The sequence below is a fragment of the Labeo rohita genome, unplaced genomic scaffold, assembly GCF_022985175.1.
Source record: "Labeo rohita strain BAU-BD-2019 unplaced genomic scaffold, IGBB_LRoh.1.0 scaffold_114, whole genome shotgun sequence".
NCBI classification, from domain to species: Eukaryota; Metazoa; Chordata; class Actinopteri; order Cypriniformes; family Cyprinidae; genus Labeo; species Labeo rohita.
This window is the reverse complement of record NW_026127274.1, coordinates 135,129-150,866: the sequence shown is the minus strand read 5'-3', so window position 1 is coordinate 150,866 and position 15,738 is coordinate 135,129. Positions and strand designations below refer to the sequence as shown.

The following is a 15,738-nucleotide window of genomic DNA, read 5'->3' as shown; positions in this document are numbered from 1 at the left end:
AATGGAAAATATGGTATTATGCTGTTAAACAACAGTGTCATACTGTTGCTGATCAACATATTCCACAATGCATCGCAAAATACAGTAACTTACTGTTATTATATGAAAACACCATTTTACTGTTAAATTTCCTTCCATTTACAGGAATTTTTTTACAGTAAAGCTTTATAATGGCAATAGGTGGGTGTTTTTGTCAAAAAAAAACGTCGAAGGATTACGATATAAGCCATGAGCAGCAAGTTGTTCTTAATTGCATTTGGCAGTGGTTAGTAGCACACCTTGCTTATCTGTGATTACATGTGTATGTGTGAGTGTTACCTCACCTCTCCCTTGCTGAGGGCTCTTATATAAGGAAAAAAGAGAAAGAATACCAAGACAAAAAGCTTAACCTAGCGATCTTGATGATGTTGGTGAGGAGGCCGACGTGATGGACATGAGCTACGAAGCGTTGATCCTGAGGCTTGCTATAACTGCAGAGAGAAAAAGGAGATCAGGCTGAACACAGAGTTCAGAGGGGGGAGAGGAAGTGGCTGTATGTGAGCCTGCAGCAAGGGAGAGGTGAGGTAACACACTCACACATATACACACAGTTATAGATAAGCAAGATGTGATATTAACCACTGTCAACTGCAATGAAGAACATCTTGCTGCTTGTTAAAAAGATTTTAGTATTAAGCTGTTAGAGAGAAATTTTAACTGAAAAGTTGGAACGTATATACAATATGAAAATAAAGCTTACAAACAATTACCAGGAATATCTTTGTGCATATCAGGGCAATGGTTATCTTTCATGGTTAATTCTGGCACTACATGTTCAGTGATTATAACATGTGAATTGACAACACTATCTAGAATGAGCGGCAACTACAGTCAGGTCCATATATATTTGGACACTGACAAAAATTTCATACTTTGAAACTGTTATAAATGAAACTGAAATTAAAATGCAGACTTTAAGCTTTAATTCAAGTGGTTGAACAAAGATACAACATAAAATACTAAGAAACCCCCACTACTTGGTGGCAAAACCCTTGTTGGCAACCACAGAGGTCAGACATTTCTTGTAGTTCAAGTCATTAAGGTTTCTAGGCTGATGTTTGGCAACTCAAACCTTCAGCTCCCTCCACAGATTTCAGTCCTTCACAGCATAGTGTGTTACCAATTGTTGTCTTAATGACTACACTGTAAGCCCGGATTTTGTATCTAATTAAACCATTTAATTACAATTGAACACAATATTTAAGTTTTACTGCATTGCTTATAAAATATAAGTAGATTCTACTAATTTGTAGACATATTTGAACCTGTGAATAAACTTAAGTTAAATTAACTCGTATTATGAAATTTATCTGCTGACCACGCCTCCTCCACCGGTGCTGCGAGTAACAGCGCCATTTTGTCACTGTGATTGTGTATGAATTTAAGCTGTGGATGAATGTGGAAATTTAGATTTATATAGTTCTATTGGCATTGTTTTCCGCCATTTATCTTTTATCACGTCCCTCGAGAAACTCTTTGTGATCGGCAAAAGTCGTTGTTCGTCTAAACGACGGGACATTTCTCATCCGTTGATAGCTAGTGTTCTCACTCGCCTGCGCTTGAACCCCTGACTGGCGAGTTCGACTAACATTTTTTGCCTTTTTCTTTCAATGATTTCTTTTTCACTCGAGGAGCTGTTGTTTGTGAGGAGTGTAAATTTAGTTTTACTCATACAGTAGCCGCGATTCCAGCCGAGGAGCGACAATGGTGGAGCTAATATGGTGAGTGCAGTACGTTAATGTACCACGTTTAATTTAGACATGGCTATTGTTTGAAAGCGTAAGTTTTCGTTAATTAGCGGTATAAATACAAAGGCGGATGAATATACTTCTGTTCTATCTAGGTTCAGAGTCCTCTTAACGACTATCTTGTTTTGGAAGAAAGAAGAAATGGAAGAGATGCTTTGAAAGTGTAAGTATGATCCTAATAACTGATAAGAGAGCACTGCTATTTACACATTTTCCTCCTGGTTTCACAGACAAGGCTTAAGGCCAGTCTCAGAATAAAATAACATGTTTAATAACATGACAAGGAGTCTTTACTGAAAATACCTTGTAATGACATATTTTAAAATATGTCAGTGCCATTTTTCTTTTCTCAAGATGCACACCAGTAATGTTTTTAAGGTGTTTTTATAAAAGCTATTTAAGTATCTTAATTTAACTAAGGCCTAGTCCTGGCTTAAGCTAAGCCCTGTCTGTGAAGCCCTGTCTGTGAAACCCTGTCTCTTTGTTCAAACATGGAAATTATTCAAGAACAAAACAATTTCCTTGTTCACATTTATGCCACCTTCACACCAAAGTTCAAGATCAACTGTATGTCGTGGGTTAACTGAGACCTGTTCTGAGGATGATCACTTTGACTAGCACAGTGTGTGTCAGAAGATTATTCATAATGATGATGGTGTGAGTCTGTCCTGCACTCATTCCTGTTGTTTACAAGCTTTCCTGAATAACACCGATCTTCCTGACCATATGCCAGTAGTGTTTGTATGTGGATTTTACTTTAAATATTCTGTAGATGTACAATTAAACGTAAACCCTAAAGTCTAATTACCATCTGTAAACTGGAAATTTTCTGAGAGCTGTACCACCTAACCACTGTATCTGACTGCTCCAGATTAATTTAGACATTGATAGTGTTGCCATAGAAAAGCGCAATTCCCAGTCTATTGGCATGAACAGCTCACAAGCTGAACATCACAATGTTGTCCTCTCAGAATTAAAGTAATTATGACATGGTGTGAAGGCAGCATATGACTTTGAGTATTTAACAACAGCATTGTCTAACTGACTTGATAATGTATTTGTCGTTCTGTTTCTTCCTCTGTTAGGAGGCAGCTGACAAGACAGACTTCAGTAAGAATCCTCAGCGTTGATCAAGAAAGTTCACAGCTCACCTCATCTAGAGTGGGAATCATCTTGGAAGAAAGCTTGGTAATGGATGAACTGACCAATCTCAGGCCTTCTATGTCCATTGTTTTCAGACTGATTTCCCTGCCTACACCTGGACTATCCTAAGTGTATGAAAAGTATTTTATATTTTTTGTCGGGAAAAGGTGAGCTGACACCTAAAATTCAGTATTGCCAATAGTGTGAACTCAGAGTGTGGAAAAAACATATCGTTTTGATGCTGTTTGTTGCGATTGAGGAAAACTTGTTTGTGTGCTTAACGATAAGTTAATTTGTTGAACTAGTATCTTTTTGAACTTTTTTTTTTCTCCCATGTTTTATGGGGAAATGTTTTCAGGATATGAAAAAATGGTTTTGTTGTGTTTTCAGTTGAATATTTGTAATTGAATTGATTTAAAATAAAAGGGAAAATTGCATTAATGTTCCTTTATTTGTTTGCTTTTTCTTAATTTTCTAGGTTAATAAATTGGAAAAATAAAACATTTGATATAGATTTAACTTGGAAATTAGTATATTTGACTTAAATATAATAGTTATAATAATTGAAATGATGTTACAAATGAAATGATGTTACAAAACATTTTAAATAAACTAAGTCTCAGCTACCTTAAGATTTTTTAAGTAAATTCATTACAAGATCCTCCTTGAGATGTTCTGGGCTGATTCCTCACTGTTCTTATGATGATTGAAACTCCACAAGGTGAGATCTTGCACAGAGCCCCAGACCGAGGGAGATTGACAATTATTTTGTGTTTCTTCCATTTGTGAATAATCTCACCAACTGTTGTCATTTTCTCACCAAGCTGCTTGATGATGGTCTTGTAGCCCATTCCAGCCTTGTGTAGGTCTATAATCTTGTCCCTGATATCCTTGGACAGTTCTTTGTTCTTGGCCATGGTGGAGAGTTTGGAATCTGATTGATTGATTGCTTCTGTGGACAGGTGTCTTTTAAACAGGCAACAAACTGAGATTAGTAGTAATCTCAGCTCGGTACCTGTATAAAAGACACCTGGGAGCCAGAAATCTTGTTGATTGACAGAGGATCAAATACTAATTTAACTCACTAAAATGCAAATCAATTTATAATTTTTGGCAATGTGTTTTTCTGGATTTTTGTTGTTATTCTGTCTCTCACTGTTAAATAAACCTACCATTAAAATTATAGACTGATCATTTCTTTGTCAGAGGTGGGAGGAGTAGGATCTGCATCCAACCTTGCCCCCTGGATATTTTGTTCTGCAGTGAGCCAGCAATAATAATTTTCATTTTGATTACATAATAATGGCAATGTATACCTGTCAAAATCAGACATGCCTCTTTGCCAGCTGTGATGCCTGGTTACTGGTTTAAACTTGGCCCAGGTTTTTAAAAGATTTTTGGGTCAGCACACCTTAATAGCTTCAACAATTGATTGCCAATTAAGTTTAGAATACAATGAATTTAGGCCCAGATTTTGTAATAGCTGCTAATGGTGGATATTTTGATTACTCGAAAATGTATGAATAAACTTCTATGTATTGTTTATGTATTAAAATATGTTTTCGTAGTTTGTGTTGTCCCTTATCAGTGCACAATTATCACAAATTAAAAAGGATTCATGACAATATTGTCCAAAACCCCATTTTTCTAGAGCATTTCCAAACTTTTGGAGGGCAGTGTAACATTAAGACTACCTTCTTAATATTGTGTTGGTCCCCCTTTATCTGCCAAAGTAGCCCTGACCTGTCGAGGCATGGACTTCACTAGACCCCTGAAGATGTGCTGTGGTATCTGGCACCAAGATGTTAACAGCAGATCCTTTAAGTCCTGTAAGCTGGGCCTCCATGAATTGGACTTGTTCACTTGGCTGTTCATGAAGCTGTTTGCAGGCCAGGCCCAGACCTCAGAGAGACCACTCCTTGACAATGCTGACATGATTCTTTTTGTTGAAGGATCAGCCTCCAGAGACCCTAAGACAGGCAAAAACAAGGTTGACTATGCTGTAACTACAGAACATGATGTGCTTTTGTCGGGGTCATTGCAGTCTCACTATTCAGCCCAAGCAGCTGAACTAGTGGCATTAACAAAAGGAGCAGGAAACTGCCTAATGACTGAACTTTCTGATTCTGTTTCAGATGTACAGACCTGTGCAACAACGGAGGACAAGCAGCAATGGAGAAAAAATGATTTGGTGTATGACAATGGGATTTGACTGGATCCTGAGGGAAACTCCCAAAACATTTCTTCCCTTATTATGCCAAACTGACACATGGGTCAATTTTATTACTCGAAACTGGTTCAAAAAAGGCAACTTATGCAGAGAAGTATTGCCAAACCTGCAACATGCTGCACGTATAACACAGGAAAAGGGGTAGTGATGCAACAAGCACCAAAACCATTTGAACATTTAATGATAGATTTAATTAAATGAACTCCCAGTGAAGGGAAGAAATATTGCTTAGTGATGGTGGATATATGGTAAAAATGTGTGGAAGCTTTCCCAACTTCCTGCTAGAACAGCGCAACACTGTGCACAACACTATTCTTACTGTGTTTATGGCCTTGCATTCTAAAGATGATAAGAAATGCTGTCTTGAAATGATGTGATCATGTGTCACACCTTAATGATGTACATGCAATTGCCCAAAAATGATGATGATGATGATGATTTCCCAGATTTAGACCCTATTCCACCATGGGTGACTAAGCCCCCGCGATTAAGTACTAGTTCAAGTTCAACTGATCCTCCAACTTCTAGGAAGATGCTTTGCATTAAATACTCAATCAGACCTAGTCTGAAGGGAAATATTCAGATACCCTAAAAGGAGACATATGTTGAGTATGCATTATGATTGGATGATATAGAAACATCCTGGTCTGATTAGGATATAAATACTTAGTCAAAGTGTTCCTCTTTGTCACACACTCTGCAGATGCTCTGTATGATTGTCTGACCTTCTTATGAGAATAAACCTTGTTTTCCCTATTCTACAATATTCTCACAATAAGAGTTGGAAACATTTTTCCAGAACAAGGGTGAGTAAATATTAAGAAAATTTTCATTTTGGGTAAACTGTTCCTTTAAACTCCTTCTAACTCTTAGCCAAATCATTACTTTTATCATGTCTAATAATATCAAGCTGACCATTATAAATCATATACTATCGGATACAAGCTCCTATCATTGCAGACTTAATTCTTTTGTTCTATAAATTGGTTAATACACAATGCACTGATGCTCTGAACGGCTCAGACTGGAGTTCTCATGGCGTCTCTCCATACATTGCTGATTCTGTGCGTATGCACCACAGCACTGTGTTTGGTGAGTGTGGAATTCAGATGTCATAAAAACAATGATTTTGTAATTATACATTGATTATTATTGTGCTAAACAAGCAAATTATCATATTTTAGAGCAAAACTAACACAGCTGTTGGTATACTATAATGTAATGACCCAGTTCAAGACTGAATGAGTTTTATAATGATAGTTTGTGAGTATTTCATAATAGCAGGTTATACAATAAACAAAGCTTGCCAAGTATCTTTGACACTTACCACTCAAATGTTTTCTTTCAAAGCCAATATCTTCACTCACAGGTGAGTCATAACAATCACATAATTTTAATATAACAATGTGTTCAATAATCTGTCAGTTCTGTCTGTTCATGTATTGGTTTTTCCCATTGTCTCCTCCCGATCTGTCTGCTTTGGTTTAACCCTCGTTAGCGTCATCCCCTTCACCTGTCTGCAATGATTAGTTACCCTTTATAAGTCTGTCTCTGTGTTTAGTACTCTGTTGGCCTTTGTTGGATGTTTACCTATGTGTGTGGATGTCTCTCATGTTCCTGTTTGTTCCTGACCTGATTACTCCTTGAATTTATATTAAAGACTTTGTGTGTTTTGGATATCGTGTTCGTGTCTCGTCCATCCAGCACCTACGTAACAGAAAGACAGACCAAAACAGTACACGGCGTTTTTCCCTGCTTTTTCTTTTCCGGTTATTCTCAGTGTTTGTTTTTTGATTTTTTTTTTTTTTTTTTTTTTTTTTTTTTTTTTTTTTTACGTCATGGATAACCCCGCCGTCCTCCTTCTCCTCCTGGAGCAGGGGAATCGCTCTCTCGAGGACCACACCAGAGACTTTGTGTACCTCGCTCCACTCACGCACTACCCGGACAGCTGCCTGTGCACATTCTACCGTGCGGGACTTAACACCACCACCAAGGCGCAGTTGTCCTGGGAGGGTCCTTGAGAGAGCATTGCCGACTACATCAAGTGGGTGCTGGTGTCCAGCAGATCTTTGTTGGCCGCGGAGGATGACACCAGCCCCACTCAAGGCCCAGAGCCCAGCCAACCAGCATCCCGACACGCGGAGTATGAGCCCGAACCCACCGCGGATGAGGAGCCAGAGCCACGAGCGACAGAGCCAGAGCCCTACACGTCCGATCAGGTGCGAGAGCCGGCTACAGCTACTGCGACGGTGGAGTGCAACATGGAGCAAATGAGGGCTATGGAGAGCCCTGCCCACTGCACCACTGCTGGGGGTGAGCTGGAAAAAAACTCTGGGGACTTGATTGACTTCTTTACTGAAGTTCTGGAACATAACTCTGGGGATTTAATAGACTTCACTGAATTATCTATCTGTTATGATCAACCTGCCTGTCTGGAATTCCCACCCACCCTCCCTCTTCTGCCTATGTCAACGTCTGTCTGGTCACCGCTGTCCCCTGACAGCCCCTCTGCTCACCCTCAGTCTTCCACCTGTGCAGTAGGCTCGCAGCGGGTCTGCCAGTTTCCATCTGTGTCAGGGCTGGAGGATCCCTCATCTCCGCTTCCAGCCTCAGAGTCCAGAACTCCGCCTCGGCCCTCCGACCCTGCGGCTCCACCACGGCTCTCAGCGCCCTCATCTCCATTGTCGCCCATCGGTCCACCAGCTCCACCGGGCTTCCTCGTCTCTCCGGCTCCGCCCTGGTCGGTCGTTGTCCCTCCGTCACCTCCAGACACCTCACCCTCTATCCTCTGTCGCTCCGGCTCCGCCGCGGACCTCCGGATCTCCGCCTCCGCCTTGGTCGCCAGAGCCTCGGGTTCTGCCTTGGCCCTCCAGATCCTCAGTGTCGCCCAGGATCTTCGAATCTCCATCTCTGCCTCGGGCTCCTCTGCCAGCTGCTCCGCCTCTGTCGGTCGGCCCCCTGGAGTCGTCAGCCCTTCCTCCACCATGGCTCCTCCCTCCGTCGGCTCCACCGTGGGTCGTCATCATGGCTGCGGTCTGGGTCTCTCTCAGCCTCTCCTGCTCCGGGTCCCTCCTGTTTCCTCCTTGGCTCCTCCCACCATCATCACCTCCTTGGACTGTTTTGTTTGCCCCTAGGACTCTGTTCTTTGTCCCTCTCCCGGGGTTCCGTCCTCCGCCGAAGCCTCCTCCCACATAGACTCTGTTTTTCTGCCTTTTCGCCCCTCTTGTCTTTTTTGTTTTAGTTTTGTATGGCGTGAGGACACGCCTTCCGGGAGCGGGGTGTAATGTCACAGTTCTGTCTATGTATTGGTTTTTCCCATTGTCTCCTCCCCCCGTCGATCTGTCTGCTTTGGTTTAACCCTCGTTAGCGTCATCCCCTTCACCTGTCTGCAGTGATTAGTTACCCTTTATAAGTCTGTCTCTGTGTTTAGTACTCTGTTGGCCTTTGTTGGATGTTTACCTACGTGTGTGGATGTCTCATGTTCCTGTTTGTTCCTGACCTGATTACTCCTTGGATTTATATTAAAGACTTTGTGTGTTTTGGATATTGTGTTCGTGTCTCGTCCATCCAGCACCTACGTAACATAATCACAACTGTTTTAAAATGATTTTATATAGTATGCTCTGAATTTGACCTTTTTAAATTTAATTTGTTTATTTATTTTTGTAGGGAATACAGAGATTGATGTGGATGATGGAAAAGACCAGGATATATTTGATATAAATGAAGGTTTGTGGAAACATTAATACCATGTCTTAAATCTGTAGCATAATTTTATAACACTTTATTAACTGCTGTCCTGTTCAACAGAGGCAGGACTTCACCTGGTGGAAGGAGATATTCTGATACAGGAGGTCAGTGTTTTCTTTCAGCAAATTCTCATGCCACTTTCCACAAATAGGGTACAAAGTAGGGCCTGAATCTCTAGGCCTGAAAAATAACAATTTTTTAGGACATTCTTGAAGGGGTCATCAGATGCAAATTTCATTTACATGTTGTTTGAACATTAATGTGTGTTGGCAGTGTATGTACACATCTACCCTATAACGATAAAAATCCATGCAGTGGTTTTTAATTTAATTTTTTTTTTTATCTGTAAAAATAATATCCCCTTTTTCAAATCAAGCCATTCTCATATGCCTGTCGATACCTCCCACCATAGTTGACATGACTGACATGAACGTCTTACCTCAGACCCACCAAAATCAGCTGTAACAGTCCAACCTCCATTGTTTCGATGCAGGAGCAGGGATGTAAATTAGACAAGAATGTCTCCAATTGAGGTGTTGTGTTGCTGGATGTAATAATGAACGTGGTCGTCATTTACTCCCGACATCTGAGCCGCTAAAGAGATGCAGTGGATTGTTTGTTTGTGAAGGGAATTGGCCTCCCGATCTACTTTTTTTTTTTTTATTTATTTATTTTTTTTTTATAAATCTTTGTGATCACCGCCCCTAATAACATGTTAGTTAGCAAGTTTAGCTGCTAAACGCAGCTAAATGTGGCTAAGGTAAACAGGCTGGTCACTCCACAAAGAGAAGAGAGGGGCAGGGTGAGCGGAGCTCATTAACATTTAAAGCAACCTTGACCAGAACAGGATGATTTTTGCAGAGCTGATTTTGGCAAGGTAAAAAGGTGTTATTTACACTACCATTGAGAAATTTTAACCAAAACATGTTATAGACTATTCATTAAGACCCTAAAGATTCATATCAGCTTCTGATGACTCCTTTAACCTGTCAACATTATCCTCATGAGGTCAAACTAATGTGTAAATACAGTAAAGTTTCAATCACAAACATCAAAATAATACGACTTTATTAAATACAATAAATCCATATTTAACAGGGAGAAGACAGAAACACTATTCTGGATGAAAAGTATCGTTGGCCGACCACTGTGCCGTACGTCCTTGACAGCAGCCTTGGTCTGTGAATATGTAACAACTGATTCAACTGAGTTTATGCTTTGACATTCCAATTCTAACTTAGAAATTGCTTAAAATTGCTCACTTGTCAAATGTATGTTCTGTTTTGGTTTAGTTCCTGTTTGCCCTTATTTGGTTCTGTTCCTTTTCTCATTTGTCAATTATCAATTAGTTCCACACCTGTTTCTGTTTCTCCCTGATTACTTTGCTAGTATTTATAGTCCTGTGTTCTCCCCTGTTGCTTTGTCTGCTATTTGTTATTTCAATGTGTGGTGCTACCCCTTGCTCCTGGATTTCTTGTGTTTGCATTGCAGATTATATTAAAAGACTGTTTTTGGACTATTTCTTTTGCTTGTGCTTCCCTTCAGCCACAAACACCATGACATCCCTCACAGTCCTTCTGTCTTACTTGCTCTTTTTCTTTTCTTTTGATAGAAATCAATGCCAAAGGTGTGATACTGAAAGCATTTGAGCAATTCAGACTCAAGACCTGTATTGACTTCAAACCCTGGGGTGAAGAGCCAAACTACATTTTCATAATTAAAGACAGAGGGTGAGAACTTCAAAACACTACTTTATTTATCTTCACATTATTTAATAATCAAAACTCTATTCACTTTTTTTTTTTTTTTCAAACAAAAACTTACCAAATCATTTTTTAATCTTAGTTTTTTTTTAAAGTCCCATCAAATCAAAAAAGAACTTTTCTTTTGTTTGTTTCTTTGTTTGATTGTTTGTTTTTTACTATGAATATGTTAGCCTTAAAGTTAAGCTAGTATGCTCCAAAACAATGACAAAATTTGCATTTAGAAGATATAAGCATTTAAAACTTACAAATATTTCAAATAAGACTGTTAAAGGGAATTCTGGGTATTAAGAGTAGTATGGCTTAATATAACGTAAATGATGTGTTACTGAAATAACTAGTAAAAAACCCATGAAAGATTTACGTTATTTAAAAAATCCACATTGTTATATATTTTGGACTATGGGGAGTGCTATTATTTTGATTATGTAGAATGGTTGTACTCAGTGAGCTACTGGCACTGTGCTACACTATTTTTACCGCAATACAACTCAGAAAATAAAATACTGATATGAGAACCACAGCTAGGGAAGGAGCTTACAGATGGTGATAGATACAAGTGTAAGCTTAAACCAAATCCTGTACCATCGATTTGCCCCACAAAGAGTCTAAACACACCCGGATATCAAGTGAAATCCACGCTGAGAAACTCCTTCAGTGGCTGTGGTGTCATGACCAGCGTTGGCATGTTTACATCACTTTTAAGCTCTTTCAGTAGCTGTGGTGTACTAAAAGCCTCAAAGGCATCAGGGCATGGGCATCACACGGTCTCGTGGACTTAACAGACACATGCACGCGGTGGCCATGGCAAGTCCGCAAGACCCTAAGTAAACATGAAGTGTGCCATTTATATAATGACTCTATTATAGATCGGTGGTCCCACCCCCTACGCTTTAAATAGATGTTAAAGCTGTGGCTCTTATCGGTTACTTGTTCATAGAGTTACTATTTTCTGTATGATGAATGGAATGTAGTGCACTATAGAGGATAGAAAATGATTCAGACAGTTAATATTATTCTATGTGTTGACATAATTTCAACTGAAACAGGAAGACAGGGTGGAAGATATCGACAAGCCCTGCACCTTTTAAAAATAGCCAGTAGTGTTTTGTTTATATCACAGCTTGGGCCAGAGCTGTTGAGCTTAGTAAAGATGAATTTGACAGCAGCGAATGACAGCCACAGTCTAATTGATTACCCATTTAGATTCAGTATGAAACTGTTACAAAAGCTAACATTACGATTATAATGATGCTGAGAATGTGAGGAAGTGTGGCACTTCAAGGCACATCAGTGGATCTTTAATCATTTTAATGTATTAAATAATATTTTAGTAAAATAAACATTAGATCTTTTCAGGCATGTGCAAACATTGGGACTTTTATTGTACTGATTGTATCTAAAAAGTGTAATTGTTTAACAAAAAGTGAAATTCAGATGATTCCGGTGATGTTTTTCTGTTCCATCAGCTGTTACTCAAATGTGGGGAATCGTCACATTGGAAACAGGAGTTGTCAATTGGTGAAAACTGTGACCATTTAGGAACTGTGGAGCATGAGTTTCTGCATGCGCTGGGTTTCTGGCACGAGCAGTCCAGATCAGACAGAGACAACTATGTCACTATAGTGTGGGACCAGATTAAAGCGGGTATTTACTGAATTCTTAAATACATGCCTCAATAATAACAAAATTAAATGCAAATTAATTTGTTCATTAACTGTTTCCTGGTTTGTTTCTCACTAAGGTAAAGAGCACAACTTCAATTCCTGTGATGAAACAGAGTCAAGCAATCTCGGTGTGCCCTATGATTACAGTTCAGTCATGCACTATAGTAAGACTGCCTTCAGCAAAACCAGTGAGCCAACCATTGTTACCAAGATACCAGAATTCTTGGATGTGATTGGTCAACGCATGGAGTTCAGTGACAGTGACCTCCTCAAGTTGAACCGGCTTTACAACTGTAGTAAGTTTATAATTACTGTAAGCACTTTCTGGTTTAATTTGACTGATTGAATAATCATCCATTATTTTTTATAGACATATTAACATAAAATATAATGATTAACATATAACAATATAGTGATAACATTTAATGGTTAGATAAAGACCATGTCCTAAACTTCTTTACATAATTCTTCCAGCTACAACCACAACTTTTCTGGACTCTTGCCACTTTGAGGAGCCAAATATCTGTGGTATGATTCAGGGTGATGGTGGAAATGCCAAGTGGGCTCGTGTACAAACAGTAGAGGGTGGCCCACAGACAGACTACACCAACCTGGGTCAATGTCAAGGTATGAACACCCCTAACCACAAAAGCAGGTTTCAACCTAATCCATTTACAACCCAACTGAGTTTTGGATTAAAGTGTACATCAAACTGACTCAAATCAGACACACTGTCTTTTTATCATGTGTGGAATATTGAACCTTTTCACATAAAGCAAATGTTAATACTTTTTTTCAAAAAATATTTTACCAACTTTAAAAACTGAAAAAGAAAAACCCTGCTATTACATGTCCATTACTTTACAAAAGAGGAAACAAAATATAGAGAGGGAAATATACAGAGAAATGTCCAACTTCTCAGCACCCCTATATTAGAAACTCCCTCACAAATCGAGTTGACTATTATTTGTATTTGTTTGCCAAGGTAATTTAACACAAAGTATAGTGTTATGAACACATTATTTTATGACCTTTTTAGATTTATGATGTTGACTATCATGAAAATGACTCATTGGATGGGACTGTGTCAACCTAAAAGACTAGAAGTCTATTTGTTTAATTTTGTTTAATTTCTGTTATACCACCACTTTGTAAAAAGATGAATAATCCATAGTCCATAATCTTGCATTGATAACTCTTTTATGATGTTATGGTGGCATTTTGGTCTTCATGATAAACACATTTTACTGATACTACAAGGAAATAAAGTATTCTTTGACCTTCTCTAGACATTTCTTGTCAAGGATTGTTATATGACATAAAAAAAAAAAAAAAAAGTTTAAACTCCATTATAAAATCCAAAAAAGAAAGCGAGAAGACTGGCTTAATATCCTATTATCTAATAAAGTTTATATTTCTCCAGGTGCTGGATTCTTCATGCATTTCAGCACAGCCACAGGTACCCAAGGTGACAAGGCTTACCTGGAAAGTCGCCTCTTTTACCCTAAAAGACGCTCCCAATGCCTGCAGTTCTATCACTACAACAGTGGGGGTGCCGACGATCAGCTAAACATCTGGGTGCGTGAATACACCGCTGAAAACCCCAAAGGAGCCCTGAGACTCATTCAGAAGATCAGTGGTAATAAATATTACTGTTTAAAACACTAATAGATAAATTCTTAGGCCATGGATAACTTTTACTTGCACTGTTTAGGTGGACACCAAGGCTCCTGGGAACTATACCATGTTACGCTAAATGTCTCTGATAAATTCAGAGTGGTGTTTGAAGGAGTTAAAGGAAGAAAACGATCAAAGGGTGGTCTTTCTCTGGATGATGTCAACCTCTCAGAGACCAAGTGTCCTCAATACACTTGGCACATTCGTAATTTTACCAGGCTTCTTGCTACAACCCCTGCCGATTACGAAATCTACAGCCCCCGCTACCTGTCCCCAGATGGTTACTCGTTTCAGATTGGTTTGTACATTAATGGTAAGACAGACAGCCCAAATAAAATGGCAATCTACTTCTACTTGACGTCTGGACCCAATGATGACAAACTCCAATGGCCATGTCCATGGCGACAGGCATCCATGGAGCTGATGGACCAGAATCCAGACATCCAACACCGCATGAACAACATTAGGATGATCACAACAGATCCAAACAAGACCTTCACTGACTGTAAGATACAAAGTTGTAAATATTAAGCATGTTTATGAGCCATTAATGCTGATGTGACTGATGTACAGATACTTCATACAAATACGGATTATTTAGAGATAAAAGTCATTAAAAGATGTTTTATAAACTGTATCTTCTCTCTTTGTTCAGCCATGGGCAATGTTAAGAAATTCTGGGACAACCCACGAAAAGTAGGCAGTCTAGTCACTGACTCAAATGGCAGTAAATTCTACCGGGGACCAGGTGACAGTACCAGCAGTTACATCACACATGGTCGTCTGAAAAGTCGAAGCTTCATCAAAGGAGATGATGTCATCTTCCTCCTCTCCCTTGAAGGTTTGTGAGCAGCATGTTTTTATTTCATACGGAGAAATTCTTATGAAATATGACAATGTTTTAACATTTAACTTAATGAATAGATGTTACTGGACTTTTGAAGTCGGAAATCAGAGACTTGCCATTAGAGACTGATGACCGTGATGCGGAGGAGGAGCCAAAGAGACAGGCGTGTATGTGTCCATATAACAGTTTTCTCCTCCCATATTTGATAATTGTAAAATTATAAAATGTAAATGTATGTACAGTAACTCTCATCAAACTGAATGTTCTCTTACAGAACCCCAAATGTCCATTTAAAAGGACAGTGGACTAAAAGATCCCCATGACATCATGCAGGAGCATCATGAAGCCTCAACTGAGAGAGAGGAAAAGTCTTTCTAGAATTTGCCAGACTGTGTCTTCATTACTGAGCTTGAGCTATTGAATCATAACTTGCCTTTTACAATTTAAAAATAAAGCATGAAGTACTGAACATTAATGCTCACACAGTTTATTACTGGTCTGTTATAATCTGTAACAAAGTGCTGGCACATTATAAATAATTAGTTAGCCTGTTGAATTGGCTCAAACAAAATCACAGTATTGGCAGTAGAGGACTCTGTTGTACCTGTCCTGACTGATCTCAGCCTTCTTCCCTTTGACTGCTTTTTTGAGATGCTGGTCTGCTCTTCTAAGTTGGCTGAACTTTCAACAACACCACCACTACATTTAAAGGTTTAGTTCTCCCAAAAATGAAAATTAGCCTATTATTTACTCAACCTCCAGCCATCCTAGGTATATACGCCTTCTTTCTTTCAGAAGAATCCAATCAGAGTTATATTAAAAATTATCCTGGCACTTCCAAGCTTTTGAATTGCAATAGGTGGGCGTTTCTCTT

General features: G+C 39.1%; 1 long non-coding RNA gene and 1 pseudogene across 1 annotated transcript; both read left to right on the top strand.

Annotated features, from left to right (window-relative positions):
• The first annotated feature begins 1,406 nt into the window (after nt 1-1,406).
• Nucleotides 1,407-3,320, top strand: LOC127157643 (uncharacterized). The gene is made up of 3 exons (XR_007825965.1): nt 1,407-1,760; nt 1,883-1,950; nt 2,873-3,320. It is a non-coding gene; the product is annotated as an uncharacterized LOC127157643 (long non-coding RNA).
• Nucleotides 3,321-5,843: 2,523 nt separating this feature from the next.
• On the top strand, nt 5,844-15,363 carry LOC127157656 (meprin A subunit beta-like; annotated as a pseudogene).
• The last annotated feature ends 375 nt before the right edge of the window (nt 15,364-15,738 follow it).